Source organism: Grammomys surdaster, unplaced genomic scaffold (genome assembly GCF_004785775.1).
Source record: "Grammomys surdaster isolate TR1022 unplaced genomic scaffold, NIH_TR_1.0 125833, whole genome shotgun sequence".
NCBI lineage: Eukaryota > Metazoa > Chordata > Mammalia > Rodentia > Muridae > Grammomys > Grammomys surdaster.
The window spans coordinates 2,989,974-3,009,757 of NW_021620661.1; the positions used below are offsets into that span (position 1 = coordinate 2,989,974).

The 19,784-nt window shown below is 46.5% G+C and overlaps 1 protein-coding gene across 1 annotated transcript in view; it reads left to right on the forward strand.

The window, feature by feature from the left end:
* Positions 1-3,473: 3,473 nt before the first annotated feature.
* The window catches only part of Serpine2 (serpin family E member 2), a 63,655-nt gene continuing 47,344 nt past the window's right edge, over positions 3,474-19,784 (forward strand). Inside the window, exon 1 of the mRNA XM_028789442.1 lies at positions 3,474-3,580. The gene's annotated coding sequence lies outside the window, so the exon portion shown is untranslated. The remainder of the gene's footprint in view (positions 3,581-19,784) is intronic.

Here is a 19,784-nt window from a genome sequence, read left to right on the forward strand (position 1 = left end):
CAGAACTGGCTAAATGCCAGGTCACTTTTTTTTCTTTTCTCTCTTTTTTTTTTAAGGACTAAACAGCTTGAAGCTGTAGCTGAAGATTAAGGCAAGCCACACAATTGAAGGATGAAATGAAATTCTACTGTGAATGTGAAGTTGGGGGAAAAAAAAGAGCCAGGTAGGAGTTAAGTGATTTGTATTGCTCAAACAAAGAGGAGACAGAGACAGGAAGGACATATCCCATGGAAGCAGAGGTCTTGGAGAAATATCCTTGCGAGAAGAGTTGCATACGGAGTGGAGACCCTGCAGACTGAGCCCTCCGGTAGAGGTAGGCACACACCTTCTCTGGACCTGTGCACCAGTGATGCGTAGCCGAGTGCCTGGTGGTGTGAATGGCGTGTCGAGTGTATGCTGGATTTTTGCTGCCATCCTGCCTTGTGGGCACAAGGAAGGTGGGCCAACGGCAGCCACGCACACTCGGTAACAAGTGTCGTTGGTATTCCTAGCAGATCCCACTGGCAGAATGAGGCTTTGTTCAGAATCCTTTCCTCTGGGGGAAGTTCACAATCCGTCCCATCCAGTGGCCAAAGAGAGAGAAAGAACATTCCTGGCTGGGTTTATTTTAGTCTATTAGTTAACACTGTATCCTGCCTGATTTCAGAACTGACAAGTCAAGTACGGCCTCACTCAAATCGTTCCTTCTACACTGCTGGGGAGAGGAGGGAAGTGCACGTCAGTTGGGAGATTCTAACAAAAGCAGCAAATCCTACAGAGTCCCAAATAGTGTATTTGATAGAGTCCAGACCAGTGGTTCTCAACCTCCCTAATGTTACAATCCTTTTAATACAGCTCCTCATGTTGTGGTGACCATACAGTTATTTTCCTTGTTACTCCATAACTGTAACTTTGCAACTGTTATGAGTCAAAATATAAATATCTGATATGAAAGATATCTGATTTGAGACCCCTATGAAAGGGTCATTGACTTCCAACGGGGTTGTGACCCACAGGCTGGAATGGCTGGACTGAATCCTGTTTATGCTCTAACTGGGAAAATAGGAGGGTTTCCCCTTCAGAGACATGAACTGCACTACAAGACACTCAAATCCTTCAGTGTTTGTGCATTTCTCCCCAAAACAGTTCACTTTAGATAGCTTTCCTGAAAATTTAGGACAGCAAATAGTGTTTCAGATACAAACCACTGTATCCACGTGATATTATGAAATCACTTTGCAAAATGTCAGCCCTGAGGAAAAAACTGGACAAAGTGTACAGGGATCTCAACTGGATACCTACAACTATCTCAATTAGCAGTGTCGGGGGAAGACTGTGAGACAGAAGCGGATGCAGACTCCAGCAAGCTGTTTATCTGCCTTCACTCACACTTCGAGCTTGGCTCTCTAGGCAGCAGTTCTCAACCTGTGAGTCGTGACCCCCTTTAGGGGTCAAATGACCTTTTCGAGGGGATCAGGTAAGATCATCAGGAAACACTGATATTTAGATTACAACTCATTAAAGCAGCAAAATCGCAGTTATGAAGTAGCAAGGAAAACCGTGTTATGGTTGGGAGTCACCACAACATGAGGGACCGTATGTATTAAAGGGTTGCAGCATTAGGAAGATTGAAAGCCATTGCTCTAGTAGTTTCTTATCTGCTCCTCCCACCCCCCCCACCCCCATCCCCCCATCCACAGCACTTGGGCCCTAATCCAGAGGCTTCTGTATGTGAGACACACACCCTACTACCGAGCTACATCCTCAGCTCCTAATGCCTTCATCTGGAAAGCAGCTTTCAGATTTTCAAGTCACACACACACACACACACAGAGTACACGCATGCACATGCGCACATGCACACGCACGCACGCAGTGGGATGCCTATTCTCATTTCTGGGCTTTCTTCTCCCCACCAGACCTCATCTGAATTTTTCGTATCCACAGCCCACCCTCCCGGGCAAACCCTGGCTACAACCCTGTCATTACCACATCTGAAAGTCTCCTTGATCTGTTTGTTCTATCTACGCACGTTCTGAGCAATTGCTGAGTGTTGAACAACCCTCTGGGCACAGAGGATGACCTGTGCTGGGAACTATATTAAACCAGTCTCTGTGTCTCTGTCTCTTTCACTGTCTCTGTCTTTCTGTGTCTCTGTCTCTGCTGCTGCTACTACTCTCTGGTGACATATTGTGAAGAGGGAGAGAAGAAAAACAGCAAGAAGCAAACAGGGAAGAAAAAAATCCAATCATACGGAAGTTTATGAAAACAATGATGGGGAAGGAAGTGGCTTGAACTCAAAGAAGTTGTTCCAGAGGAAGTAAGGTTTGACTGTGACCTGAAAAATCAGAGGGCATTCTCTCAGAAGCATTTGGGACAAAGGGAACAAAACAATATATATATGGGATTTGTAAACCGTCATGAGTGTAGAGCTAAAGGGGTGTTGTTGTTGATGTTGTTTTGTAGACTGCATTTCCGTATTTGGGACACGCACACACACACACACACACACACACACACACACACACGGGCAGGGGGAGTGTCTAGCATGGATACAGCTGTGTCAGTGTAGCCGCACAGTGATCTGAGTTACTCTAGCAGTGGGTGCAGTTTATTTCACAGCCCTAGGAAGATTTATCGGTTTTTTTTTTCCTTTACTGGGGCCAAACCTGGAGCCTGATGGGGAGGGCGTTGCACCAAAGGCAACAGAAACTACCACGAAAGTCCCTACAAACCTAACCCGAGCAGAAGAATCTAGAAAGGGACACCCAGGTGACAGACCATGGGACAGAACAGCCATCTGTTGCTGGCTTCGGGTCTGCAGCAGTTTCCTACTGATAAGGTCTCCTGGGCTGAAGGTATAGGTTCAAAACACCTGGATCTCTGGAGCTCTGAGAGTACCTCATGCAGTCACCACAAGCAAAGGGTCAGTTTTCTACATGTCCTTGCTTGTCATATGCCTAGGAATCCCATAGCGGGCTCATCCACTAAGCAGGGATAAGTTGGAAGGGAGGACCTGTTCTAGACCTCCACGTCCTGGCTCCGTTATCCCCATCACCTGCAGGATTGCACGCTGTCGTTCCCCCTCCCCACCCCCAGACGACGCGTCCTGTGTCTCAGGGGCACACCACTGGATTCTGTATCGCCCACTCCTCTCCACTCCCCACGGGCTCATCCGGACGACCCACGTGCAGCTCGATCCGGGGTTGGCGCCGCACCTCGAGCCCGGCGCGTCTGGCCGGCGCTTTCTGGGGTCCCGAACCCCCCTTCCCCCTCCCCCCCCCCGCGAGAGGGCGGCATCCGGCGACCGCGGGTCGGGCAGGGGGGCGTCCTGAAGTCCCCTGCGGTGCAGAGACGTTGCGGCCGGCTGCCACACAAAGGCGGCGGCGGGAAGGCGGGGCGGGGCGGGCCGGGGGGCGGGGGAGGCAGGAAGGGGCGGGGGCGGCGGCGGCGATAAAGCCCCCGCGCCGCCCGGCCAGCTAGTGCAGTGGTTGCACGGGAGCGCGGGCTGCACGCGTCACCGTCGCCTGTCCCCCACCGCTGCGCCGCGCCGACCTCCCTCCCGGCCCCGGCCGCCACCTGGGGATCCAAGCTAGGACGGGTGAGTACCAGCTGCGGTGTCCTCGCCGCTCGGAGGGGAGCCAGGGACTGTCCCCGGGGCAGCACCGCGATCGGGTGCTGGGGCGGGAACTTTCTCGAGCCGCCCCGGCCCCCGCTGCGAGCGCGCCTGGCTCCCGCGTCCCTGTCCCCGAGGGCTCGGGCGTTCAGGTGTGCCTGAAGCTGACGGAACGCTCGCCGAGCTCAGCGTGGCTACGGTGGGTCCAGCAGGGCTGCAAACCTTGACCCTGAACCCGAGGCGTCTGGGCACTCACGGGTAGCACCGACCCCATACTTTGCTTGTGCGCGGGTCCCTGTCCCAGGCGACCGGCTCTCACTTGTAATCTTTGCCTGAGCAGTGCGGAGGTGGGCAGCGGTTTGGGGAAGGGCTTCAGTTCACACTGGCCTTTGCAACAGGCTTATCCCTAAGATGCAGTAGCAGCTCGCTGCTATTTCCTATTTATTTTCATCATCTGTAGACCAGGGAATTGTGAGGCCGCTGAGTGACTGAAGGTAAGGTGAAAGTACTCAGAAATCCTAGGCGGAATTAGGTATTTAATTTGCCCCCACGATGAGCAGAGAGGGAAAGCAGCTCTTACGTAAGACAGCACTCCACCTTCAGGTATTAGGGAAGGTGCTGTTGAGGATTTTTAGTGTTTTAATGAACAAAACAGAATCTCCGCGTGTCTCTCTTGAGAAATCTCCAAACGCAGCTGGATCTTGCTTTGACTACTTTGCTGAGAACGTTCTTATATTTAGCATGCACATAAAAAGGTGTTGGAAGGTTTAACTTTTCTCTTTCAAGCCAGGAGGCAGTTTACTTTGCTGAACTGTTCCAGAACAATTGATCTGATCATTTTGTACTTTGGAGATTTTGTATCAGAAGGGGAATACAGAGAAATGGGAGAAGTGTCAGTGTTACTGATTTGTGTATCTGAAGCACACTTAAAGAATTGAAGGTGCTTTCAACACTTTCTGTGGCTCTAAAACAATAATTATACCCTGTTGGCAACATTTAAGCAAAAAAAAAAAAAAAAAGAAAGAAAGAAAGAGGAAAAAAAAAAAGAAAATTCTCAAGAGCTACTGCCACCGATAATGGCTCATCAACCACAGTTTTAGCTGTCTTTCAGAGTAGAGTTTGCAAATTTTGTTCAGCTAAGGGTGACTCCTGAAGGTCACGAGAAGATGTCATCGTTCCTTTTCTTTCTTCTTTGAAAGAATCTATGGCAGAAATCTTCTCCCATGAACTTGACAAATTAGCACAATAAGACAGAAATTGCTGAATCCCCAAAGGATGCTGATTTTCAGCCACACACATAGGTGAATTGACAGTGGTCAGAGATGGATTAAGATGGAAGAGTTGGAAGGCTCCTGGTCCCCCTCCATGTTGTTGCCTTCTTCTAGACAATTCTTTTCCCACATGGTTAGGAACTTTGGCCTTCTTTCCCCTCTTGTGGTTGTGATGCTGCAGACTCTCAATTCCGTGGCCATGTCAGGTCCAGTGGTTTACACATACTCTGCAAACTCAGTCCTCTCAACATGTTCAAGACTTGCCCTCACCTGGGGGTGCTACACTTCTGATGTCAGAAACTCTGGCATCTGCTGGATATAGTGATATATGTGCTCAAAATCCCAGCACGTGGAAGGCTGGAGCAGAAGGATTGCTGTGATCCTGATCTATATTCCAGGACTACATAGGTACGCATGCACGCACACACCCACCCCATTATCTTTAAACTCTAGGCTCCTCCCCCTCCACCAGGCTGCAAACTGGCTCTCCCATTGTTGTCTTCAACACAAATGGTTTTTTCTGGTGCCTTCCGTTGCTTCAGGTTCTACAGGTGACCTAATGACTCATGCTCCTGAGAAAATAAAGGCCACCAGACTTATTCCATGTGTCACCTCTAGGCCACCCTGTAAGCATTTCCGTAATTTACCTACTCATCTGCTCTGTCTCCCCAGACCTGTATGTGCCTTCAATTTGGGGGGGGAGGGAAGGACACTTTTCACAGTTACGAAATATAGCAACTCCAGTCTTCCTAGGATTATCATTCTTATGGGGGGGGGGAACGGACAAAAAACCACATCTATGATAAATACTGTGGTGTAAAAAAGCCAGGAAAATAATCAAGCTAAAGTGGGAATTTGTAGAAGATGGAAGAGAAGGCTCCTGTTGTCAGTGACTAATGTCCCCAGCTGTATCATGAATCCCAGCCCTCCCTCTGCTCAGGAATCTTACTCCTCTCTTACCTTCTGTGCATTCTCTCACCAGGAACCCCGTCTGTTTCAGCTGTAATTTTGCATTGCTCTAACATCCCTTGACCTGGCATTTTTACCTTATCCCAGGTGATCACCAGACCATTCCATGCTGCTTAAATTAGTTCCCACTTCCCAGTTTCCCTTCCCCTCAGCCCCTGCCAGTCTCCAGAACAGAAAAACCTACAATTTCCTGCATGAGCCGTCTCCTGGGTGCTCAGCTGGCCTCTGCCATCTCCTGGGTGCTGATCTGGCCTCTGCCATCTCCTGGGTGCTCAGCTGGCCTCTGCCACCTCCTTAGGTGCTCAGCTGGCCTCTGCCACCTCCTTAGGTGTTCAGCTGGCCTCTGCCACCTCCTTAGGTGCTCAGCTGGCCTCTGCCGTCTCCTTAGGTGCTCACCTGGTCTCTGTCACCTCCTTAGGTGCTCAGCTGGCCTCTGCTACCTCCTTAGGTGCTCAGCTGGCCTCTGCCATCTCCTTAGGTGCTCAGCTGGCCTCTGCCACCTCCTTAGGTGCTCAGCTGGCCTCTGCCGTCTCCTGGGTATTCAGCTGGCCTCTGCCGTCTCCTGGGTGCTCAGCTGGCCTCTGCCGTCTCCTGGGTGCTCAGCTGGCCTCTGCCATCTCCTGGGTGCTCAGCTGGCCTCTGCCATCTCCTGGGTATTCAGCTGGCCTCTGCCATCTCCTAGGTGCATAGCTGGCCTCTGCCATCTCCTGGGTGCTCAGCTGGCCTCTGTTCCATGTACTCTAGGTGTTCATTCCCGTGTCTATATAGCTCTCTTCCCTTCCGGTTTTCCTTCCCAATACTCTGCTTCTCCCTAGTTAGGCTATCTGTAGAGTCTTTGGATGAACCAGTTTCCCAGGTTCATTTATCACCAGTATGAAGTGAGTCCCAGGTTGCCATCTGAGCCAAGAGCATTCTTCTGTATTTCAACTGGTTACCAGCCTGGAGGTCTGAGACTGACTTTCTGTGTTTGCCTGTTATATGCAGGTGTACATGTATGTGTCTGCATGCATGTGAAGGCCAGAGAACAACCTCAAGTGTCACTCCTCAGATACTGTCTATCCGCTTTGTTTTGTTTTGTTTGTTGAGATACGTTTTCTCACTAGCTTGGAGCTCCACAAACAGAGTGGACTGCTCAGTGAGCCTGAAGGATCCTCTCATCCCCGCCCCCCACCTTCAGCCCTGCAATTACAAGCACACACCATCATGCTCTTGATTTTTTTTTTTTTAATGTTGGTCTGGAGATTGAACTCACTCACATACCTGTACCTATACCTGGGTGGCAAGCATTTTATCATCTAGGCCACTGGTTCTCAACCTTCCTAATGCTTTGACCCCTTAATATAGATCCTCATGGTGTGGTGACCCCCAGCCATAAAATTATTTCTGTTGCTACTTCATAACTGCAATTTTGCTATCACTATGAATCATAATGAAGCTATCTGATATGCAGGATATCTGACAGGTGATCCCATGTGTGGGTTGTTTGACCCCACCCCACCGCTGAGAGGTTTAGAGCCACTGACTTTTTATGTCTACCCCATATGGACCTCATTAGCCAACATTTATCCTTTTTTTTTTTTTTAAATGGCTATGTAGTTCCTCAAGGCATGTAGATGGGAGCCTCCAGAAATGCCTCATTTCTGCAGATCCTGCTCCAGGAAGTCACTGTCCACTTGTTTCTCTGTGCTGTAAGATCCCATAATCCTCCAGATCTATTTGCTTACCTCCGTTTTGTTTCAGCGTGTAGAAATGACAAAATGGCGGGCAGTGTATCACTTTCAGCCAGCAGACCTATATTGACCGGAGTAAATGAAGTGTTCAGAAAATGAACTAATACTTATAGATCTGGAGGTACCTTGAATATGTTGCTTTTCATAAAAGGCAGAAGATGTGGAACATCGTGAGGCTCACATTCAATGTGGAACCCCTCTGCAGATGCTGAGCTTCTAGCATGTGTTGTGATGGACAGCTGCATTCTGGTCCCTGTGGACCTGTGGCCTCCACACTTACATCAGCTCTGTGGCTTTGGAGTTAGTAATGGGGCTGGGACAGCTATTGGCAACCCAGGGGTCTCAGAGGCTTATTGTAAGTTTCCTGCATCAAGATTTGCATCCTGTCTGTCTTCCGTGTTGTTACTGGCTCGGATCACTATAGCCTCTGTCTGTTACCCTGCATCCCTCCTGACACAATCCAGTATCTCCCTCTTGATATGGAGCTAGACATCACTCTTGAATAGCATTGTGGTGTCAGGAGGTTCCTCAGGTTGGAAGGTGAGTGCTCTGTGCTCTTCGTACAGGGTTTTCCCAGAGCGTCTTAGAATGCTTTCACTGTGGCTCGTACAGAATTCTGGTATCACCTTCTTTGTGTCCACACTGCAGCCTCTGCTGTTTCCACATATGTCATTCCTGTAGGTTTGGTTAACTCACACTTCAGGCAGGACTGAGGAGACTGTGAGTATGGAGGCACCATCCCAGAGATATGCAGTTCCCAAGGTCACACAGACCTTTCACTCTCCATGCCAGAGCCTGTATCCATGGTGTTCAGGGAACTTTCCAGAATATTCCGGGAACTCACTAGGCTGGTAGCCATCTGGTTACTTGATCATGTCTACCCTTCCTGTCTCCATGTCCTCGTCTAGAATTTTGTTTCTTCTACACTGGCTTTCATGGCATTCACAGACCAGGACACTGCATTGTCTTGCTACCCTGGTCTGCTGTACCTTCTATTCCCTTCTTCCATTCTTACTGTCTGGCTAATTTCACCTTTTCTAGTTACCTCCTGTTGCAAATGCCATTCCTGGTAATCACTGTTTCTAGCCCTTGGTCTCACACACACACACACACACACACACACACACACACACAGAGTGCATGCACAGCTCCGTGGCACCAGCTGCTGCCTTGCAGTCAAACGCTTTACCTACTCTCATTTTAATTGTATTTGCATCAGTAAGGTGTGCAACCTAATGGCATTCAGTAGATGTATGAATGAAACCATCATCATGCTTTAAGAAGTCAGCTTCCTGTCCTGTATACACTGTATCCTATCCACTGAATACAGTGGCTGTATTCCAGGCTTAAAGGGAAAAGCTGTATGAGACCTCAACTTCTGGCTGTGATCCTTCTCCTTTTAACATACGTTTTTATACTTTTCTGTGTGGATATGTGTGGACACGTGCTTGTGTGTGTGATGGCCAGAGGACAACCTCAGATGTTTGTTTGGGCGTAGCCACCTTAATCTTTTGAGAGTCTCTCATTGACTGGAAGTTTATCAATTAGTCAAAGGCTGCCTGTCCGGAGAGCCCTAGGGATTCTGTTGTCTCCACCTCCCTAACTGAGACTATAGGTGTATTCCACCATGCCTGACAGTTTTTGTTATTTTAAAACAAAACAACAACAACAAAAATGTTCTCTGGTGGATTGAACTTGGGTCCTTGAGCTTGCTGAGCAAGCCTCGGATTATCCTCCTGACCTTTCTCAGCCCACTACTCTCTTCCTTGAGATCCACTGGCCGGGCTGCACTCTGCCTCCCATGGTTTTTGAGGAAGGAGGACGCATTGTGATTTACTTCCCCTGGCCTTGCTGATGATGGTGTATACCTTCTTGGTGACATTATTTTTCTTTTCTTCTTTTGTATTTTTGCTTATTTCATCATGGTGCTGGCTCTCTTCAGCCAAATTTGTTGAAAAGGACCCTGGGCTGCAAAGGGGCTGTGTTGTACTGCTGACAGTCTAGCCATGTAGAACTCAGTTTCCTTCCGTATAACAGTGGCTCTTCACTGAAATAAATGACGTCCACGGTCTCTTATTAAATGTCTTATAGATTTTTAAAAATCCATAACTTCTTGGCTTTCCTTCCTAATCTAGCTGTCTCATAACTATCAAGTCTAGGTGACTTTTTGATCCCACATGCGTTACTCCGTGCTTGCAAAGCATGGGGTTCCTGTCCATCTCTTTCTTTTCTAATCCTTTGAGGTCGTTTAGCATTAGAACTTAGAAATAGCACTGTGGGCCAAGGGGAAGATTTAGTTGATGTTTCTACTCGGAGGCAGTTATGAAATTGTTAAATGAATTAGGGCCCCTGTGCTTGGATCTTTTTTGTGAGTCTGCTCCCCATATATAAATGTTCCCAGTCCTCTCCTCCAAACCATCTTTCTTCATGAATAGATTGCATGCCTGTGGTGGAAATCAATGTTGGTTAAAAAAAATACCCTTGGGTACTAAAGGGAGTCAAGCACAGTAAATGCATCTTAAGGTTATTTCTTATCAGTAAGTTCCCAATTTGTCTTAAGGACGCTGAAGCTCAGTACTATTTTATTATTCTTTAGGGAAGCGCCATCTTCTACTGAATAGGCTGGATCTTTTATGTAGCCCACAAATCTCTGCTTTATTTTACTATTTGATTTCTAGATCAGGATTTAAACCCAGACTAGAGGAGTCAATACCTGTTTGCTAGGAATGGGCACCAGCAAGACTGAGCAACTTCCTCCTTTGTAATCCTGTTAATGTACTTGGACAAACATATCCTCCGTTTCATCTTTGAATCTCTCTCTCTCTCTCAAGGTTGGGTAGGTACTCTAGTTCATGATTGGAAGAGGAACACCCAGACCTCTGTTACTGTTTGACCTTAGATGTTATCTTTACTTCAGTAGATAAATGATGGAGAATGGGAATCCACTGTGCTATTCTGTTCTTATCAGCAGATTCTGAGAAGGAAGAAAATGTAGACAAAGTTGAAACATTAAAACACACACACATACACTCATACACACACACAATGAGAAAGCTGAAGGCTTTTCTTGCTGCAGCTGCAAAGCTTGGTAGATATACTTAGTTTTCATACCGTTGCCTCTCTGCTCACTGACAGCACCGAATGAGGATTGGGGTTAAGGGATTTCTCTTGAGAGCATACCAAAAGTAGCATCAGGACCCTGCCACCCTTCTGCCCATCCTCCCCTATGGAATTCCAACAAACATAGCTATAGGAAAAGTCCTGGAAATGGGTATGGGTAGCAAGAAAGTTTATATCAAACACAAGATACACTTGTGTGGGGCAGTGAGCTATGGGAGACAGCCGGGTGCCTGGTTGAACTAGCTTTTGAACCTTGGAGACCCCCTGGGATGGAAGGCATTCAGCTCTGTTCCTGGGCCCCTGGCCCTCTCAGCTTCAGCCCTTCACAGCTCCTACCAGAGTGGTTTGCTAACATCCAGGTAGAGGGCGTGACTAACAGATTTCCATATTCATGAGTTACCTAAGGGTGGGGGTGTGTAGCTAATTAAACTATTCCTCCCCAGTCCCCCCTCCTTCCCACTCCCTATTTAAGCCAGCTCCCCCTGGCTTTTTTTGGGGGGGGGGTACACATCCAAATCCAGTTATCATGCCATGAACAATAAACTTCTTAGAAATCCACGGAGTCCACGTGTCTTCTGGAACCTGCCACCGCCAAAGCTTCCAGCTTTAAAACTTCAGACTTTCTCGTGTGTGTGTGTGTGTGTGTGTGTGTGTGTGTGTGTGTGTGTGTGTAACCTGCCAGTGGGTAAGCCCCAGAACCCCGCCACCACCCGCCTGCGGATTGCCTCTGCCGCACCACACAGTCCCGTACGAATTCTTTCCCACACACTTGCATTGAGTAAGGTGCAGCTGGGAATGTGGCTCTAAGGTCAAATGTCTGTCCATCCTATGGAGCCCTAGTAAACATGGAACAACAGAGTTAACCACCTATAAGGTGACTACAAAGGGGAGTGGTTACATCTTCCTTCCAGGGAAGCCCTGTAGGGATAATGGAGATGTTTCCTGGTAAAAGGTGTTCTTTGTTTGTTTGTTTTTTCCTTCATATTCTGAATATGGCTCTACCTGAGAAGTTCTTCAATTGAGGTTTTGATTTCTGTTCAGATCATACCAATAGCTGTTAACACCCACATTACCTTTCCCTTACAATGCAAAACCCTAATCAAAACAACTCCAGCAGAAAGATGTTCCATAGGGGCCCTGCCTGTCCTGACCCTCAGATCTGACTCTGGAATTGAAACGAGACTCAGGGCCTAGAGGTTCACCCTTTGTCTTTGCATTTTTTTCCTCTTCCTCATGTGACTACAACTAGCCCCAGGTTTATCTCCCCAGAGCCCCATCATGAAGAGGGAAAGAGCTTTCCTGCCAGTTCTAGTTGGGGGGGCAGGCAGGGGATGCTTCGAGGAAATCTGATTGGCTCGGTTCTGGCCACTTGCTTTTCTCTGCACCAATGGCCACAGTTGTGAGAATGGGGTTCTTAGGAGTGGCTGAATCAGAGTCAAGTGTTCAGTGGTATGGGATCAGGCTGGGGTAAGGTGTCCTGTGCAGGTAAGTTATCTTCAGTTGGTCGAGGCTCTGGGGCTCCTAGACTATGCTGCCTGCCTACCTGGGGAATAGATGCTAATACATCTTCCACTTACATGGTTATGAGAGAAGAATGGAAAAGCTCATATGTCCGTGGTCATATAGCTTGTGTCTGTCCATGACAGAGGGAGGTCTATAAATCTGTGAACGTGAGCTCATAGCATGGTTCACACAGACTTACACCACTTCTCAGCAGTGTTTACGTCCTCTCGAAAAGAAAACCTTCCTAACTGCACCCTTCCTTTCAAGCTCCTGCCTTTTCCACAGGGCATGATCTCCCAGGCCCATGATGGAGGAAGAGGCCAACACTTTTATGTTGTTTGAAGTGGTGTATCGGTGTCATTTGACCTCCAAGATTCTTCCTTAGACATGTGCCCCACCCCCACTTCCCCTCTGAGACTGGAGTCTATAATTAGTGCTGACCTTTGGGTAGAGAATGTAGAATGTATTTACACACAGTCGTAAGGACCAATTTAGCCTGAGCTGGATAAAAATGCTGCAGGACCAAAGAATGAGTGTAACATGATTTTTTTTTTAAATTCAACTGTTTAGAGTAACTTTAAACTTTATTCAAAACTTGTCACTTCTACATAGCAGAGATACCTTACCTCCTTGCTCCTTTATTACTCTTCCTGATTTGGAGTCTTGTAGCCTTGTTTGAATCTTGATCCCATTGGTTGCAAGCAGGAGAACACAGCTAAGTTTTTAAGCTTTCCTAAGCCCTCGCTTTGTCTGTGGGTTGAGCATGAGGGTAACCAGCTCTTGAGTGTCGTGAGGATAGAGTGCAGAATGTATGTTAGGTAGGTGCTATACACAATAGTAGGAATGGAGTCAAACAGGACATGGTCATAGTTTTGAACTGTGTTTGCCACAGAGCTATAGGCGAGTGTTTGACTTCCCCAGTATTCCTATTCTGTATGTCTCTGACCTGATGTATCACTTGCTCTGTGTATTTGGCACCTTTCCCTCTGGTCTTCCATCCTGTGATGCTCAGTGAACAACATTCCTGCTGATCAGCCTCAAGTCAACAGAAGGATCTCCCTCTATTTCTCTCCATTTTATTGAGGCAGGGTCTGCCACTGAACCTGACTGAGGCTCATCTAGCTGGCCAGCTTGTCCCAGGGATACTCTGTATGTGAATCCCGAGTATGTGCTGAGGTTCTACATGAACCCCCTCTCCCAGGGCTTTTAAGAGGGTTCTGGGAATCTGAACTCTTCTCCTTACGCTTCTGTAGCCAACAGTTGACCCAGGATCATCTCCCTAACTCAGAAATGGCCATTTTAAGGATGTGTTGAATGTATTTAGAACACATGGTCATTTAATTATGTTTGGATTCCCTAAATATACAAGAGTGCTGAGAATGTTTGACTCAAAGGTAATCCCAGTTCAGACATGCATTTTCTGCTGTAATTGATAGGATTGTCTAGGGGTTTTTCTGGTACCCAGCCATTTGAGACTTATTACAACTCTCTGAGTATGTTGCCTGCATCTGAGTTGTTGCTCTTAACGATGGCTTGGAAGATGTCGTGGAGGTTTCGTGTGGTGGCTAACTTAAGTATAAAAACAGTTTCCTTTCAAAAGACATGAAATTTTTTTCTGAAATTAATTTGCTAACAGATTCACATCACCTACTGCCAAATCTGTGTTAGTTTCTTAATACAACATACTGGTGAAGATAATAGTTTAGAAGACTGGCCAAAAATGCTCAGATATCCATAATAAACCTATTCCTGTGCAGCAAGGTGGTAAATTATGAGTATCAAGGTGCTGATTATACGAATGTGAATTAATTCAACATTGTTGAAGGGCTGAAAACACAGTTGTACCTACAGGTTTGCATCACTTATTTGACTATATTTTTTTTTTCTGCGAGGTAAGCACACCTTTTGTAAGTGTTCTGGTTAAGTTACAATTTCATGATCCACCTTCCTTGTTCTAGCTGTGTGTGTGTGTGTGTTATCTGTCTTGTGAGAACCAACAAGCCTATCATGGCCTTCTGAGTTCCTTTTTGCTGTGTCTGGCGTAGAGGAGCTGAAAAGAAGCTTCAAGCAGAAGAAGGAAGTAAAAAATTACCGATGATCAGTATGTCAAGTGCTGCTAGGCATGTTTTATCCTTGACTTGAAGAGCCTTAGCGACACTTAACAGTAAGGTGGGAGTGGGTCAAAGTCTATAGTGAGAAGCCATGAGTCTTAGATGTACAGCTTGCTCAGATGCTCATGGATCAAAGAGCATCCCTTGCGGAAGGACTGCTTTATTCTGAATCACTGTTTTTAGCAACAAGGGTAAGGCCACTCGGATAACAGGCCAGGATGTTGCTGGGCAGGTAGACACTTTGGGAGTCAGATGAACTTGGGCTTAAATCTCAGCCCCACATGTCATTGCTGTGCAGCCCTCATCAAGTATTCACTTCTCCCTGCTCTGTTTCCACAGGCAGAAAATACGCACAGTCAGGGCTTTTCCCTTTTTGTTGGGAGGGATCATGTCTGTCCCACTTCACACTGAGAGAACTAGAAAATGCAGGGACTTAAATCCATGTCAGGGTCAAGGATGTGACGGAACTCCCCTTTCTCATTACTGTTACCCGTTACTCTCCATATGTCAAGTCTGGGTACAGTTTTGCAACAGACTGCATTGCCTGCTTCCTACGCATGATTGGACCCTTTGGCTTGCAGGCTGTTCTCATCCATTCCCTAAAAATATATGGCCAACTTATGCCCCCTATCCCACTGGTCTATATTTACTCCCATCATCCTAAAGAGGAACCTGTCAAAAGTAGAAGAGATTCTACAAGTGGGCTCTTGATATATGGGCCCCTCCCATAACATCCAGAAATTGAATGACAGTCCTTAATTAAATGACTTAAATTCAATTTAAGGGCTGGGTTTTGAGCACCTACTTACTCTGTAATAGATACTCCGGGCACCCAGGTATATGGACAGGACAGGCCTCGACCTTAGAGGTTCTCACCCACCTATGTTGAAACATGTCTGTGTTCAAGTTAACCGAGAACAGTGGCACATCACAGTGACAGAAGGGATGCAACCGCAGAGTGCTCTAGAGGGTACAAAGGCAACAGTGAAGGGGCTGGAAAGATGGCTCCGCCAGTAAAGTCCTTGCTGCACAAGTGGAAGGACCTGAGTTTGGATTCCCAGTGTCCATGTAAAATCTACAATGTGTATCTATCATTGCAGAATTCGGGAGGCAGATAGGCCAGTCCCTGGGGCTAGCTGACCACCTGTTCTAGTGGCTATGGTTAAAGCTGAGGCTCAATAAGAGACTCCATACCAAAAAATAAGACAGCAAGCAATAGAGGGGGACATCTAACATTGATCTTTGTCCTCTGCACTTGGACACGTGGGGCAAGCACAGATGCACACACATTCATGTTCACCACACAAAACTACACACGAATACATACAGATGCGTGTGCTCAGAAGACAGTGAGGGGTCCATGGAGCTGGTTTGCTTTGTATCATCATGTACTCTGCTGATCAGTATTTCCTCACCAGAGCAGACCTGATCCTACGTCCTTCATCTTGCCCTTAGTTTTTACCTGGGTCAGTCATAAGTTGGCAAAATGAATGGTGCTAATGAGATACTTGGCAGGTCAGACTGGGTAGTGGTCAGTATGGATTGAGTTGTTGAGACACCTGCATTGAAATTTCTCCCTTCTATGTCTTATAAAAGGAGTCTAATGAAGTAGTCTGTGATCTAGAGAAGCAGAAAAGCCACTGATGTCCCTGGAGCCAGGGGCTGGGAAGGCCTGTCTGTGACTGTCAAATGGCCTGGAGGAGATTGTGGTTGAGGGTGGATCTATAGATGAGGAACCCAGACTCCCTCCTGAAAAATACAGGCAAGTGACAGGATTTCCTCTGTGGCATGAGGACAGTGATAACCAGTTCTTAGGCAGCTAGCTGTCTGGGAAGCTTCATGGTGCTCATGAGAAACCCTTCATGCATAGAAATGACTTAAATGTCACCAGGTTGTCTGTGAGGTAAGTCTGTGCATAGCTGGTGAATGCAAGTGTCTAGATGCCCTGTGGGAAATACTGTCTTTATTTCTTTTACTTGTAGGCTCGCAAAATTCCATGTGCCATAAACTTTGTAGAGTTGTTTGGTATCGATTTGTTTCTGCCAAGAATTGTTTGGTTCTCTGTGGCTGACTACAGGTAGACAACTCCTTTACAGAGGAGAAATTAGTTTGCACACAAAAAGATAAATGTTTTAGTGGACAGACTTGGAAAGTGTGAAGTATTGTTCATAGGAAGCTTGTACTTTTATTCAGTACACATGGTTACAAGAACAGGCACATGTGGAACTGTGTGTACTCACACATGTCCAGGCAAGGTGTCTCCAGGCAGCAGACCATGCCTAGGCATTGCCACCATAAGTCATCCACATGCAGTACAATGGAAACTTCCTCTGTGAAAGAAACTACCTGGATGTGATCTGAAGAACTTTTCCAAGATTGTCCTCCCAGGAAAAGGGGGCTGGTATTGAATGTAGTCCGTCTCTATGTGGTGTTCAACAGTAAGTTCGTTATTCAGTATTCACAGAGAGAGATGAAACTCACGAGCAACTAGTTGAGAATAAACGAGAGAGACACATTAGCCTGGCATCCTGCCTGGCATCTCATGCTTGAAGAATTGTTGAAGGTTGCACGATGAAAAGGGGGTATTTTTTTTAAAGGAGGCAGAGACATGCTAAAGTCATAGGACCACAATTGCCAACTAATTGAATGTTGATAGTTATGGTCATGTCCATTGTGATGACAGATAGTGCCCAAATATGTAACATGGTTCAAACACCTTAGGAGGTCATTCATCACATGCCTGGAGCCCAGAATGGGTATGGCTATGCGAACTCAGCTTTCTAATGCTTCATGGCCCCACTTTACTTAACCGTTGCTCATCCGTCATTATGTGGTCAGTTCTGAGATGGTGGCAGTAAACAGATAATGGAGCATTGCATGATGGGCCAGATCAGGGAACAGCATATATCATCTTTCCTGTTTCACTAAGTATTCAGTCTTAAGTTTTCTTGGACTTTCATCAGAGTCCAAGAAATGTCATCCAGCTCTGGGGCTATGATGATGGGGAAATCACTTGGTATCGTAGTTAGGGTTATAATTGCTATGATAAAAGGCCATGACCAAAGCAACTTAGAGGGACAAGGTTTATTTCAGCTTACATTTCCAGGTAACAGACCATCACTGAGCAAAGTCAGGGCAGGAACCTAGAGGCAGGAGCTGATGCAGAGGCCATGGAAGAGTGTTGCTTACTGGCTTGTTCTTCATGGCTTGCTCAGCCTGTTTTCCTATAGAACCCAGGACTACCACTAGCTCAAAGGATGTCCCACCAACAGTGGGCTGCACCCTCCCCATCAACCACTTTAAAAATGTTCTACAGCCTAGCCTACAGGCCAGTGTTATGGAAACATTTCTCAATTGGGATCCCCTCTTCTCTGATGCCTCTACCCTGTGTCAAGTTGACAGATTATCCAGCACAGCTGAGGCCCTGCCTACTCTGTCAGAAAAAAAGATGACTAAAGGTCGCTTTTTAGCAGCAACATAGTCAGTCATTAGCCCTAGGGGTCATGGATATTTTTGCCTCTGAGGAGAAAACTGTACTGCTGTTCCCTCAGAGGCCTCTTATAGACCCAAGTCAACATATCAGGGCCAGTGCCTATGACGTGTCTCTTGATAAGAAGATGCAGTGCCTAGGAACAGAGTTGGGAAGAACAGAAATGATGGCAGGTATTGGAAGGCATGGAGAGAACAAAATAAATTTCTTCATGGAAGATGGGGGTGGAGGGAAAGTGCTATTTCTAGTTCAGAATACATGTGATTTCATGTCTTAGTCATAAAGTTTGTTTAGTCTGGTGGACCCACATCTGTGAAGGCAGCGAGGATCTTTTCACTGGGAAAAGAGGAAACTGAGTTAGGTTATCAGAGAAATGTGTGATAGTAAGCCACACTTGGGAGTTAGAAATCCACTAATGGAATAGTGTATCTTCTGGAAGAAAGACCCCTTTGTTAAATAGTGTGGAGAAGGGTGTTGGGTGTGCTGGAAAAATCAGCTCTGCATCTGGGCTATCTAGGAGAGAAATTGGAGAGAAAGCTTAGGGGCCATATCTTCACCAACCATGAGCATGGTTTCCGTCTGAGGACATAGAAAGGAGCAGAGGGATTAGATGGGTGAAGTCCAGTCAGTTTCCATCTCCAGATGAAGTACTTGAAACACCAGCCTTGAGGGAGACATACCGTAATGTGCCCATACATCTATGTCTGTCTGGCTGTGTGACATGATCAGGATACAGATCATCTGCACATCTCATGTGTGACATGACATGTCTACAAGGCTGTGTACCCAGTAGGGACTTTATAAGTCTCTAGTGAAACCACTTGCCTTTGTCACTGTTGAGGAATATCGTCTCTCTTGATAACATGCACCTTGACGAGAAACTCAGCCAGTGTGCCCACCCTACTCATTCTGTGGTGCACAGTCTATTCCAGGTTAGATAAAGGGAGAAAGTAATCTTTAAGTTCTTTGGGGTGTCTTTTTGTTATTAAATTTATAATTCCTTGCTTTTCTACAGTAGATCTGGCAGAGAGAAGCAGCCAATCCTACAAGGAAAAGCTCTCAGATTTATGTCACGCACCCACCCCCCCACCATAGCAGTTCTCCAGGGTACAGAGTGGAGGAAGCAGGTTAGCACTCACTATAGAGCAGGGAAACTGAGTCACAGAGCAGGCATGCGATCCATGAAAGGAGGCCAAGATGAGGCAGCTGCTCTTTTTGCACACTTGGGTTGTGAACTTAGATTTCTTGTAGGAAATAGCTAAATGCCCCTCTTGTTCCTGCCTCTTATATGTCTTCAGAAGGTGCCAGCGTCTACTGTAGCAAGAGAAGCTGAGGCAAACCAAGGGAAGAAACTGAGTGTGAGATCATGCTTCCTATCACCTCAGGTAGTTTCTAAGCTTTGAAGATTTAATCAGTTTCCTAGTTGGGATAACTTATAGTTACATATATATCATATATATATATACATATATATTCTTTTGTAGAAGGATTTATTTATTTATTTCATGTATGTGAGTACACTGTAACTGTCTTTAGACACACCAGAAGAGGTCATCAGATCCCATTACAGATGGTTTTGAGCCACCATGTATGTGTTTGCTGGGAATTGAACTCAGGACCTCCGGAAGAGCAATCAGTGCTCTTAACCACTGAGCCACCTCTCCAGCTTATACGTATATATTCTGTTTAGATTTGTTCTTATTTTTTCATACAAGTATTTATTATGCATTGAATGTTGCCTTAGTTAGTTTTCTATCACTGTGATAAAACACTGAGACCAAGGCAACTTAGAGAAGAAAGCATTTACTTCCAAGCTTACAGTTTCAGAGGGTTAGGAGTCCGGGATGGGGGAAGTAAAGGCATGCCAGTAGGAAAAGCTGAGAGCTTACATCTTAGAGGGAGTAGACAGAGAGGTAAAGACTAGGTAGGATACAAATCACAAGTATTTCAAAACCTCAAGGCCTGCCCCCAGTGACACCCCTCCTTCAACAAGGC